This window comes from Hemicordylus capensis, chromosome 1 (assembly GCF_027244095.1).
Source record: "Hemicordylus capensis ecotype Gifberg chromosome 1, rHemCap1.1.pri, whole genome shotgun sequence".
Classification (NCBI taxonomy): domain Eukaryota; kingdom Metazoa; phylum Chordata; class Lepidosauria; order Squamata; family Cordylidae; genus Hemicordylus; species Hemicordylus capensis.
In genome coordinates this window covers 280,973,779-280,987,982 of record NC_069657.1, presented here as the reverse complement: position 1 = coordinate 280,987,982, position 14,204 = coordinate 280,973,779, and the positions used below count along the sequence as shown (strand labels likewise).

The following is a 14,204-nucleotide window of genomic DNA, read 5'->3' as shown; positions in this document are numbered from 1 at the left end:
TCATGTTAGAAATCAGGGGGTCATCTTAAATACAGAGTCCCTTTCTTTTTGGGTGAATAAGGGTATATAACTTGTATTTAACCTCTGTTTTCAAGAGGGTTGTCTTAAATTCAGAGTCACTTTGTATTCAGGTAAATATGCATGCAAGAGAACCTCATTATTCGCGGAACCACTATTTTTGGTTCCACGAATCCGTGGGGTGTATCATTGACACCCATTTTCAGTATCCGCGGATATGAAAGGGTTAAAACCCATATATCCGTGGTTCCTAGAGGGCCGGAAGTGACCATGGAGGTCACTTCCGCCCACCATTTTATCTTCAGGAGCCATTTTGTGGCTCCTTTCTTTTAAAAAGGTTGATCCACCCCCTACAATTTTCCACAGTTTTGGGGGGCATTTCAGGGCATTCCTAGGCACAAGTGGGGATTCGTGGGCACATACATACCGCATGGAGCGCACACCACAGTAAGTTATTTCACGTTGTTTTGCCATCTGTTTGCCTTTTTTCACGTTTCCCCTCCACTTTCTAACCTAACCTTTTCTCATAGCCATAATGCCTCATTACTCATGGTTCTGTTACCCAAGGTTTTAGGCAAGGAAAGGAATCATCACGAGTAGTGAGGTTCTCCTGTATATCTCCAAGCAGTTTACATAAGTTTACACTAGCATAATCTCTGCACCACTGGAATGAATGCCTGCACAAGGATGGAATCTTAGAAGAGTTTGGGTGGTGTTTCGGGAAGAATTGGGGCTTAGTCTAGGCCCAATACTTGCTTAGGGGAGGGCTGGATTATAATATTCTGAGACACTTGACCTAGCTTAGAGCTAGGTCCAAAGGTCTTAGAGCTAGGTCTCTACCATTACAAAATGTATTATTTTCACAGCAAAGACATTTAACATATAAACATTAAAGTGTAACATTTGCATATATTATTATTTATTTATTTATATACAAAGGCAAAGTTGTAAAAATAGAATAATAATCCAACTAAAGCATGTGTGATATGTAAAGTGGAAGTATTTGGGCCTTTTTTGCTATACTATACTAATATAATGTATTATATATATGATATGTGAGTTATAAGTCCATATAACATTTTTATATCACATACTAACTATAATAAAATATTTATCCTAACATTTCTCTTCACGTTCATTTCTCTGTTTCCCAGAAGACTACTAATTAATCTCAAGTAAACACCTCAGACAACATGCTATATGTGTAAAAGAAAGAGTGGATTTTCCAGAAGAAAGACTGAAACGCTCTAGAGAAGCACTGAGAAAAACACAGTCTATACTCAAGTCCTTAATGGTTTGGGCCCTGGATTTCTGAAGGACTGCCTGCTTCCAAGAGTTTCTGCCCACTTGACAAGATCATCAGAGGGGGCTCTGCTCCGTGTGCTGACAATGAGAAAGGCTCAGTTGTCAATCACATAGAACAGGGCCTTCTCAAACATTGTTCCCAGGCTTTGGATGCTTTCCCAGCTGACATCCACTCCTCAGTCTCCTTGACAGTTTTTAGGGGGAAAGTAAAGATGTGGCTCTTCACCCAGGCTTTTGAATAAAAGTATTGTTTTTACTGCTGCTGCTTTGTGTTTTGTGTATTATTTTTAACTAGCTTAACCCACACACAGCATCTGCATGCTAGTACTTGATTGCTCCCCTCACCCCCTGCCACAGCCCCCCTCACCTCAGAGATATCTCCACTCTCACCTGAGCTGCACTCCTCCTCCTCCTCCTCCATTCCTTTGCTTCCATCCCCCACACCCCTCTTGGTCACTCCTCTATTCCTTTACTCCATCCCCCTTACCCCTTTGGTCATGGCTGCAGTGTTGCTGGCGTCTGTTGGACAAGCTGCAGCCCCCTATCCCCAGAGACCTCCTTGCCCTCATCCGAGCCCCACTCCTGCTCCTCCCCATAGGAGCAGCAGTGGTTGATCGGGCCCTTCATTGCTTCCACCACCGCCCTGACCATTTGTTCCCTCTATGGATGGTGCGGTCCAATGCCGGGGGGGGTGTCGCTTTAAGGGCAGGGGGTTGTACTTACCCCTCCCGCCGCTTTCCCCCCTCCAGCGCTCCATTTTTAAGTAAAATCTTCGGGGCGGCAGTGGTCCCCCCGCCGCCCCTGCCCCCTTCCCTGCCTTTAAGGGAATGCAGCGCCAGCCTAAGTAGCTCCTGAAGGGGCCGCGCAGACCACATCCTGACCACATGACATCAGACGCGGAGGCATGGCTAGTCCCACATCTGATGTCAGACACGGGGGGCGGGGTGAGTGGGCCCGCTGCCGCGGCCGCACATGGCCCACCAGTAGTCACGCTCTGCCACTGTTTCCAGATCTACAAGGCCTAGAAACGTGCTTCTTTTTTCCACTAAGAGCTGAACATCTGTTCAACTAATGGTCCAAATAAGCACTGGTTGGTGAGCCAAGAATCTGGGCAAACCCAGTCAGCTGTAACACTCCAAAACACACATCGCACAAGCACATTGCAGGGTTGTACAACTTCATCTCTCCTGCAGATGTTGGACTACAGCTCCCATGATCCCTGGACTATTGACTATAAGTTTGCACGAAAATGCACTGTCTGAAAATACCCCAGGAAAGTGTCATTGAATGGGAAACTGAAGATGTGGGTTTGATTCCTAACCCTGTGGTTTTGTGACATGTATAGAGGAATGATTCAGATGGTCACCCTTTACACACGAATGAATAACATGCCAAGAACACATCAGCATGTCCTTGAATGCTGTTGGGCCGGGCATGTTCATGACAAGCTCCAGCCTCATCACATGTAAAAGAGGCAGCAGGCTAAGCTTCATCTGAACTGGCTCAATGAGAGAGCCATTTCCCACTTTGCTAACTGCCACACAGGACTTCTCCTTTAGGTGGAAAGTGAAGACTGCCCTTTTAATCCTTTGCTCTTTTTAAACATTTAGCTGTATTTGTTTTGTTTTTATTGAATTGTTTTTATCTTGTTGTTAACTGCCCTGAGGTCTTAGGATGAAGGGCAGTAAATAAATAAATAAATAAATCAATACTGTGCTTTTCTCAGTGCTTGGAGGACCCTTTAAGAGAGGCGGAGCCCTCTCTTAAAAGCTCTGTGAGGAAAGTGCTGGGAAGGGCTACGCTCCCCAGCACACTTTGCACACCTTCCAGGATGCTGCAGCAGCTCAAGAGGATTCCATTCCCCTTAAAGGAATCCCACCAGCACTGGGCAAATCTAACCAGCATTGTACAGTGGGAATCGTTGCTTCCCATGGGGCTGAGGGGGCTGTACAGAGTATTCAGCTTTAGGTGAAGCGTCATACAGGCCCAATAAACAATTAATCAAGGGAGCACATTTAGGGTTGATAGGGGCCACCACTGGCGCCCAGGCCTTACAATGAAGAACATTGTGCTAGGGAGAATCACTTATCCTATGTTTCTGCTAGAAACATAGACAGCCTCATAGACAGCCTCATTCAGACAGCCTCTACTCCAAAACCAACACTGATGTTGCATACTCACAATCCAACCATAAAGTCAGCAGCACAACAACCACATTAGAAACAGAAATTAATGTAGCAGCCCTGACAGCCACTCCCACAGCACATTTGGTGATTCTACTGTAATCCATTTGCTGACTACTAAAGATACAGCTGGAATAGTTACAACCTTTACCCAATGGGTAAAAAAGTTGTTTGAAGAGGTGCTGTAAGGGAAAGCATTAATCAGCCCCTCCCCCTGCTTTTTCTTCACCCAGACTCTCAGCTCCTCTTGGCTTCTTTTCATTTAAAAAAAGAAAACAATCTTGACAGAGACTGTTACATATATCTGCCATGTTCTGTAATTTCTAGTTTGGCACTCAGGTAGTCCTTATAATCTCCAGCAGTACCTCTGTTCCATTATGTTTTATCTGTACTCTAATCTATCTTCCCTGGATCTGAGTGTTCTTCTGACTTGTGCTATAATTATCCTAAAATTATACTTTTTCCTAACTCCATCCTCTGGTAGTTTTTTTTATAGATCTCGGAATAAATTATTCAAGCCATAGAGGCTCTCCGCAGCTTTCCCCCCCTACTAGCTGTTACAGACCTTAATGCTTTTAACTAATGTGAATGGATGTGCACGCACACTTGGATTTTCCAGACAACGAAAAGGAAATGATCTACCTTTAACATCCCACATTTCGTCCAGCATTTTGTGGTGCAGTATTACTCATTTTTCCCAAAGAAGGTGAGCCATTAGGTTTTATTTCTCCAGGAACAACTGATGACAATATTTATTATCCTTCATATTTTTAAAATGACTATATCATTCTTTCAGTGGGATCAATGGCCCCACCCTTCTTACAGTGTTCTGAAGGTAGATTTACTATATAAAAGCAAATTAAGGACTTATTGAATAACAACAACAACAACCACCACCATAATAACAATCATAATGGTGATGATAAAAGGCAATTACTATTAAACCAGTTTAAGTTTGTAGTGTAGATGTGTGCAGTGAAAGAGCAAAGGTTGAAATACCAGATCTGTTATTGGAAAACTGTCAGAGAGTTATGCATTTCCTGTTTTATATCCTCTGTCATGTGAATGAGCCTCTTGGTTTCTTATTGTATTGCTAGAGTTCCTGAATTAAAGATCTATTTTTCATTGGAGGGTCCTTTATAGATACATGCTGCTGTGTTGAAGAGAGTAGGTGCCTACCCCATAGCAATTTGGAATTGATCAGATGAAAGTATTTTCAGCACTGAGGCTATTGATTTGATTCAGGTATTTTCTCCAGAAAGCAAGTCAATTTCCCTTTGGCCTCATTCATCATCAGCTGAGCCTTTTACTAGTAGAATGCTATACAGTTTGGCAATATTTTCTTACCAACATTACTGCAGAAGCTGGATAAAAGTTGATGTTCTTTCTAATATACTCTTTAGCTCTCAGAAAGACCATGCAAGACAAGGAGTTTTTTAAAACTGCAATGCCAAACCAAAGCAAATTTGAAATGGATATATTGAAAGAGGGCAAATACTGGATTATGCGGGGGGGACTGTACAGTGTGAGAGATCATATGGAAAATTTCGTATTTGATGGTTCAGGATTCAGATATATTTATAGATCAAGGGAAACCACAAAGTACAATCATGTTCTTAAACGTAGGCTGAAATAAATTTGATGCAATCATTCATTACCTTGCAAACTTAAAATGAGTCATGAGCTGGATCTCGATCTTAAGCAGAAATACACTGTCAGTTTTGTTAAACAGAAAAGGTATTCTTAAAACTAGATGTTTCTTTGAGCATTTGTATGGTCCATGAAGTATAAGATTGCCAAATATAACATCAGTGAGAGTAAGGTAATTATGTGAAACAACCATTCTCACAGAAAAAGCCTATTAAATTACTCTGGTTTTCTCTATTTAATCTATTCTGTTTGCAGCACCAAGGAAGACCAGCCATGTGGGTGGGGTGTTTTTCAGTGGATTTCTACTTTAATATACATAGGTACAGTTGGGATAGTCAACTGGCAGCCTCCCAGGTCCAGCTCTCCAGACACTTTTATCCAGCTCCCATGGTGACTCAACCAAATTGTTGTCAAGTTGTAGTAAAATATTTGCCTGCAGTTTTACTTGTAAGGAAAAGAAAAATGTTTCCAAGTCATAAAAAATCGAGAGAGTCCACACTTAATGTTACATTTGGGGCTTTGCATGCATATGTATAATATAAATACTGTACACATTTGCAGTCCAACTTCCACTACTGTGAAGTCTTTACTGCTAGATGGGGACAACTTAATTATGGGGATTTCACTCATGAGATAATCACTTTGTATGCAAAATACATTTCCTGCTTCCTGTCACTGCGGACATTAAAGTGGTCCCCAAGAGAACATAAGCTAGTTATTCTAACATGATTTGCGGCTTTGTCCATGCATTTCTCAGAGACAGGTGTTTGGAGAAGGGTTAAGTAGGTGACTGGAATTTTCTGGGGAGTGGCATGCAAGACAAGGAGTTTTTGTGCTCTTCTGAGGATGGGGTAAGTTCTAGAATTAGGCTGAAGCTAGATCCCTGAAATGAGAAGAAATGTGGGTGAGAATACTGTGCATTTACCCTTGTGGGCTGCCATATTTCTCTTCATGCTAATAAATGGATGTATCCTTTGCAAGACAACAGTACAAATGGCTTCTTTATACTGGAGTTGTTATAAACAATGCAATATCAGAATTGGCCTGCACCAATGTGAAAACAAGCCAAATGCCAATTGCCTTACTTTGGACTGCTCCTTTGTTTTGTTTTGATAATAAATAGGAAATTGATTTTATCATCAAATGAGCAATTTCAGGCTCAACAGAGCTCTCTTCTGCAGCTAGAAGATGATTTGTGTCTGGATGCTGTATGGTCATTCCATGAGGACAATGCTGCCTTCAGGTAATAAAGACACAGATATATGAAGCTTAGAGGAATCTGATCAGTCTAAGTATTAGAGGTAAGAATTGTTGTTAATGGAGCAGAGAAAGAAGACACTGAAGAGCCCAGTAGTCAAAATGCCACTTCCCATATAGGCTTGCTTGACATAGGATATGGGTATCTCAGTTCTTAATGGAGATATCTTCTCAACACTGTTGTATAGGGGTCAACAACAACTGGATGTCCCAGTTCTCTAATGAATATCTTCTGACCTGCCCTGAACAGTCCTGTGCTATAAGGGGTGTATGAACAGAGGGGAGGCTGTGGCAATGGAATTTTCTGGCAATTCCTTTGAAGGGATGTGTGGCACACAGAGGCATAACTAGGGAAAACGACGCCTAGGGCAAGCACTGAAATTGCACCCCCCCGCCCCACCCCAACATCTAACATCTGGTTCTGGACTTGTATTTCTTCCAACTTTGCCATGAAACACAGTTGCAGCAGGAGGAACTAATCATTATTTATTTAGACAAAAAAAACCTTTTATTTTCTTTAATGAGAAAGAGGCGAGGGGATGGCTGGGGAGCAGCAAGATAGTATGCTACCTACCCTATGCTACCTTGCAACAAGCTTGCCGCCGCCGATGCTACCTGCACCCCGGTTGTGGCCTGGACGGAGTCGTGTGCCCTAGGATGGCTGGGAGTGAGTGAGCACCAACTGGCCGTAGCCCCCCTAGCCTATTCAGCCACTGGACCGCGGCGCTGCTGCGGCGGAGATAGCCAGAGATCAGAGCGACGCCAAGGCCTGCTGTCTGGCCCGGCGTCGCTTCCCAACTGTGAGGCGCTCCTGCGCAGTTCAGGTGGCGCCCAGGGCACGTGCCCTGCCTGCCCTACCGTGATTACGCCTCTGGTGGCACAGTCTGTTCTGCCACCATCTGGCCTCTTCTTAATGTGCCCTTCATGATAGAACTGGTTACTGACCTAGGTTCTAGTGATTTATGGAAGGCCTATAATGCCAGTTTTACTGACATGCTTAGTGTGCTGACGAGCTAGTGTTCAGATAACAAGTTTGAATGGCATGGCAAACTGAAATAATATCAGGGGTGTGTGCCTGTGTTTTATAAAGCACTCCCCCCCCCTTTTTTTTTTCATTTGAAAGATAAGACTATTTTCATTTATGGCTGATTTTTTTTTTTGTTGATTCCTTGCTTAACCCAAGCAAAATTACATTCTGTGATGATAAGTTTGCATAAGAAAGATAACAACTCCCTGCATTATACTTTCAGACTTTGACATCGTAGCCAAAGATAACTAAAGTTCATTATATGGATACAAAATAAGTGTCACCCAGCACTTAATATGAAAAATAATGCCGCCAAGGATTTGAGAGAGATCCATCTGGTGATTTTTAAAAATTCTTCTTCTTTTATTCCTTGCTGTCAGCCAACACAAACAGGGAAGAATTCATGCTCTGGTGCCCAAAAGGAGCTTAGTTTTGAATCAACAGATAGTGTAGATGAGAGATATGAAGGACTTATCAGCTAGGTTGTGTGATTATTATTTGATATCAAATATGATACCTGGTTTTGCGCATGTCATAATAGGATCTATCAGCAGGTTTGCATATAAACCACAAGCAGTTAAAGGAGCTGCTGTTAAATTTGCTGAGGCTTTTATTATTTGCATGATATACTGTAAGGCAAGTCACCCATGAATGGAGCTGCTATCTGTTGTCTGCCTGATCTGTTCCTCCTGTGTGGGTAGCAGTTTTATCCAAGGGCAGTGCAACATTTTTGTCCAGAATTCTTTATGTCTTTTTGTTAATTTTGGGTCTCACAGATGGCTAGGATTAAGTAATCTTAAACTGCTGGAATTAAGTCATCCTTAAACAGCCAGTACTTTGTTTAATGTAAAAACAATTTTTGTTGCTAAGGGAGCAAAAGTTTTAAACATTACTTCTTGTCAAAGCAATGTCTGCATATTGACTGTAAATCATATTCTTTTTCAAGCCAGAAAGGCAGACAAAGAGCACTATTTTCCCCCTTGTATTCTGCTGAGTTGTTGGTATTAAGGAATGAGAATACAGCACTGGAGTCGTAGTCTCTTTTACTAGATCAACCTCTGTGGGTGAAAGTGAACTGCAGAGTGCTAGAAAGCTTATCCTGCATGAAGAAGAGCTTAATGAGGTTCAAAAGTTTGTACACTCTCTTCAGAAGGCACCTGGTGGTCTATTCTGATTAAATTCAGTGGAAATTCTGGGTTCTCACACAAATAATACCTAAGCTGCCAGGAATGTAGCATCTCCAGCCGTGTGAAGATAACTCACTAGGTTTAAGTCCAAACTATGGTACCTAACTAATTTTAACTTGTATCATAAGTTAGTTTTGTATAGTTTTTGTCATTTGTTTGGCAAAGGGGAGGGCTGATTTTCCCCTATTCCTCTCTCCCTTCCCTCTGCATACCTGCACTCCCCCCCCCCCAAATCAGTTCTTGAGGATCCTCCAATACTCAGGAACAGATTTTCGGAGGGACAGGGGGCTGCAGTGGAAAGGGACAATAAATTAAAAATGTTCACTCCCACCCACCCAATCAGAACTTCTTCTGCAAATGGCAGGATACAACCAATTCATTTTTGTAAGTGTCAAAAAAGCTTCCCCTTTGCTTTTCAGTATCATTGTGAACATGTTCACATTGTTTTCGAGTTTTTCTTATCAGTGCCATTTTTCCCCTCTTCTTTTTTGCCCTTTGTCATTGGCCTCACTTGCCCACACTGCCATTTAATTCTATTGGCTGCAGTAACTCACATGATTTTATTGATTATGTCACAATATTGTGTCTGACATGATAATGTCAAGGACGTTCATAAATAAAATCAATGTAGTGACTACTGCCAATCGGATTAAATAGCAGCAAATTAGGGCAACAACAATGAAAAGAAAGCAAAGAAAAAATGACACTGAGAAGGAGCAGTATCCTGGGGAACAAAAGGGCAACAATGACAAAGAAATAATGTTAATGTTCAGTGCTGTGACCTTTTTGGTTTGGGTCATCTGTTTGAAAGCACTGGGTGTCAAAATGGTGTAGTTTCCTCTCTGTAAGCCTTACGAAGTCCTCAGTTCCATTATCTAATCCCTTCTCACATATCTGGCCCTTCCCCTTCTCTATCAATCAGTTACATGTTAATGAAACCACCCATAGAAGTCTAAAGGTAAGTTCCATGTAAAACTTGGCTCTGTGTGTGAACATATTATATTAAGGGATTACCACATACGCTAATGTAATTTATTGGCTCAAATGCCAATAAATTACATGTGTTAAAGGGATGCATTATTTAGGCAACAGAGTAATGACACAGTGTACCATACTCCCAGTGGCACCATTACTTTGGAGCTAGATGGCTGGCAGTACCAAAATGGTGGGCTCAACTCCCAGATTAGTATCTTCACTGGAACCTACATGGAGTCTTTGAGACTGAAGCAAGCACTACACACTGCAAGTATCCAATCAGGAACCAATACCATCCACATAGAACGATACAGTTGGAAGGGACTTTGAAAGTCATCTAGTCCACCCCCCAGCTAAGTGCAGAATATTCACAACTAAAGCATCCATGGCTATCCTTCCTTTTTTAATCTGCAGCATGGTGGTGTGGGGTTTTTTGTAAGCCTGAAACAACAAGCCTCTAGTCTAAAGTAGGTCAGTATTATCCCCATATTGCACAGGGAACATTGGGGCAGAGAGAGAACATGCTGATCTTTCAGCTGGACATGGGGCTGGGGAAGAATGCATTCGGGCAGAAATTCAACTGGTGCAACTTCCCCAATTGCTTGCTAGAGATGCCCCTGATGAATTTCTGTCTGATTCTCTACTGCAAGGCACTATAAAAGTCTTTACAGCTTATGTGGAATGGAAGTTAAGATGGGCAGCTTAACTTGCACTTACCATGCTTATTAGAGCACAAGTTAAATCATCTTAACTCTTATCTTAACCTGAAGGTTTTTGGATTACTGAATAATATCCAGGGCAGCTAACAAGTTGTAACAAGTTGTTGTCATTTGACATTCTCTGCCCAGGCTAGCAAAGCAAAGGAATAAGAAAATGCTGGTGAACTGTAGTGGAAAATGGGCAAGCTTCAAGCAAGAGCATCTGTTAGCAACAAAAACCAACCCTTTTGGTAATTTACAGTGAGTACCCATCTAGCCTATTATTTCAGGGAAATATTGTCTTGTGGAACACAAACCAGTGCTTTTTGGACACATTTTCTTGAGATTTCCCAAAACACCACTATTAAAAATGAATGTTTCTGACTTCATTACTGTAAAATGAATTGATTGCCTCACAGTGATGAAGATTGGTAGGCATTCAGAATCCCTTAGATGAGTGTTATTCTGTGAGGAATTTGCATGGCCAAACTAAGGAGAAGTTATAACTGCATGATTTGATCAGTCTCTATTAGAACAGATGTGATAACATTTGTTTAACATATAATGTTTAACATATAAAGATAACATATGATATATGATAACAAATGATAACATATAATGTTTAAAAGAGCCATTTGATGTGGTGCTAACCCAGGTTTGCTAACTGTCCATGCATCAGGAAACTACAATCAATCCCAACTTTCTAACAAATATATAATAGACACACTTGCAAAAGCACGCTTGTCACATTCACACTTTATATTTTGCCTTGCCCCTATAGCATATGGCTTGGTTACTTTGATTCAACAAACTGATTTTTTCCCCTTAAATGTTTTTTCTTTTAAATAATAATAATAATAATAATAATAATAATAATAATCCCCCAGTGAGGCACTACCTTGGCATGGTTGTGGGGCTTGTGTGCTCTGAGGAAGGTGAGAGCTATGCCAGAGCTCCAACCATACTGGACAGGTCTCACCAGAGGAGCCACACAAAGAGTGCCTCTCCCATCAACAATATGGTGAGACGTAACTTTAATAAATCTATACCGAATCGGTCGTCGCCTGGGTCAACAAGGACCGCACCAGGTCCTGGAGTCCCTGGACATCTGGTGGCAAGTGGGCTGTGGTTGCTGAACTGTTTCAAAATCAAAACCAGGCAACCTCCCCTTTGCCTTCACCTCAAAAACCCGAATACCATTTAACAGAAAAGCAACAAGAACTAAAGCAAAAAATAACTGAGCACATGAACCAAACAACCACCAGGGTTCGACCAGGGTTGTTTTGTAGCCAAATTTTCCGAATCCGAATCTATTTGGATTTTTAAAAAGGGTCCCAGGGCAAAAAGAGTGGGTGGTGGTGGTCGCATCCAATGGGTGGAAGCTAATAGCCAAACTTCAAAGGAATTAGGCAAAGGGCTGATTTTTTGTGAATTTTTTAAGTTTACACATCTTTAAGAATTTTCCCATAGGGAATAATGGAGATTCCAGCAAATGTATCGCTTCAAATCAAGGGGAAAGGGATGACCCAGAGTGGAGTGTGGTGGGTGGTAGTGCCCAATGGGGGTAAGGAAACTTCCAGAATTACTTCAAAGAAATTGGGCAAAGGGCTGATCTTTTGTGATTTGATGAAGTTTACGTGTCTAAGATTTCTCCCATAGGGAATAATGGAGGTTTAGGTTTCAGCAGCCCCATAATTCCACTTGGGGGGCACTGGGGTTGCCCAGAGTGAGGGGTGTGTAGTGCACATAGGGTGCCAACCACCCCCACATACCCACAAGCCCGTGGGGTACAGGGTTTTGTTGTTTCTGAGGTGTTCATTGTAGATTCTTTGGTAGCATATGAGATTTTCAGTGAAAAACAAGAATCCACTCTCATATGCTACCAGAGAATCTACACTCAGAACACCACAGAAACAACAGAACCCAGCACCCCATGGGTTAGCAATCCTTCCCCTGGCCAATGTGGGGTCAGTAAAGAGTGGGAAGAAGCAAAAGAGCCAATGCGGAACAAGGAGGGAATTGTCAGCAGGTCAGCCCATGATTTAGGTCACCGATCAGAAGGCTGGAAGGGTGGGAAATTCAAAGAGATGTCAAACACAAAATGGAGGCTGACTCAGAGATCACCACAAAATGGAGGTCCGAAACAACAAAACGTTTTGTAGCTGAAACAGGGACGTTTTGTTTTGTCTACAAAACACCCAAAAACCTGTTTTGGGTACAAAACGTTTTGTATCCGAAACGTTTCGCACATCCCTAACAGAAATCACCATCAGCCAATTACAAAAAGCAGCTTTACTGGGAACAGCCTATATTCTGCAATGATATCTATAACAACAGCAACAACAATGACAATAAAATTCAGCCATCCCAGGTCCTTGGGAAGGACTTGATGTCTGGATAAAACAAACCTGTCAATAACACCTGTCTGACTGTGTAAATAAATAATAATAATACTAATACTAATAATAATAATAATAATCAGAATTGGCATCTAAAACTATGGGCTTACTTTACCTGCCCTCTGCTTTTGGCAAACTGTTGTGTGGAAGGAAGAGGTCAGTTTGAAGCACAGGAGGTGAAAGGGTGTGTATGCTGGGTTGATGCAGAGTTGCCGGTTATTGCCAGGCCTTGAGCTGACCAATAAAAAAGAAGGCAGGCATAGCTATGTAGAGTGTGTGATTTGCATCTCTGGATCCGGCCACAGTTCATTAAGTCCAGCATTCTATTTCCAACAGCAGTGGAACCACCAGACAGGTGTCTCTGGGCACTTGCATGACCCTAACCTTTGCTGTGCTGCACTCTGTTTCAGGGGCGAAACTATAAGCGGGCAAGGGGAGGCAGTTGTCTAGGGGCCCCCGCCTCTGGGCCCCCCCCCCGAGACATGTCACATGTCTCCCCCACCCAGCACCTGCCACAGCTTCTTCCTGAATTGTTTTATTTTATTTTAAAAAAACATTATCTCCTTGTTCGGGTCGCCGTATTTCCTTGTCTCAGTTCTCCCTCCCTCCACCCTTTTGCCTCGTGGGCTCCTCCTCCTTCCCCATCCATTGGCTGGCGGCACCCCACATGATCCAGAATGACGCATGACTGGTGGGTCGGCTGCTGCCTTGAACACGCACTGCCAGCAAGGAAGAGGTCACATTGCAGCCTGAGCTTTTCTAACTTATAAGTTAAAGAAGACATGGAGCAGCAGGAGGACTTGCAGGACTCTGAGCCCTCAGGTTAGCTGAGTGGTTGCCGCCCACTTCTCCACCCCCGCCCGCCCACATGTATGCAGGCTCAGCCTGCAAAAGGGGAGAGCCCGTAGCCTGTGGACACTAAGCAAAAGCGTAAATCTGCTAAAGCCTCTTGTTATGAGGGAGATTCTTTTCCCCCCACCCCGCCCACCACCAAATCAGCGCAGCCTCTGAAAGTTTCCTCTCAGGTCCTGCAGCCATCCAGGCTTCTGCTTCCGTGCTCCCCCCGCCCCGCCCCATTCCAGCCTTGAATGTGGCCGTTCCTCTCTCGCAGCTTTATGGAGTTGTCAGATTTCGGGGCTGGATGTATGTGTGTGCTTGAAAGACTACGGGACTCGAGGTTGGGGAAGATGCTTGGGTGACGTTGCCTTCTCCAGTAAGTGTGATCAGGTTAGGCTTTTTGAAAACAGGGGTCTTAGTGGGCTTGAAAGGGGTGTTGGAACCCTTTGAAAGTCAGGCAGGGAAGAATAGCGGATGCATTCTGGCAAAGCTTCCTCCAGCACTGCTGTTTTGGCATAGATCTCTTTTTTAAAAAATGCATTCTCTACAAAAAAAAAAGGTGGTATTTACTAGGCTGTTTATCTACTTAGATGCTATTTTAGTGTGGGTTGTGCTGACTTTTATCATGTACACACCTTGGCTCTACATAGGAATGTGACACATCTACT

The 14,204-nt window shown here is 42.8% G+C and overlaps 1 long non-coding RNA gene across 1 annotated transcript; it reads left to right on the top strand.

Annotated features, from left to right (window-relative positions):
• Positions 1-329: 329 nt before the first annotated feature.
• Positions 330-1,584, top strand: LOC128343117 (uncharacterized). The gene is made up of 2 exons (XR_008315340.1): positions 330-465; positions 1,173-1,584. It is a non-coding gene; the product is annotated as an uncharacterized LOC128343117 (long non-coding RNA).
• Positions 1,585-14,204: the final 12,620 nt, after the last annotated feature.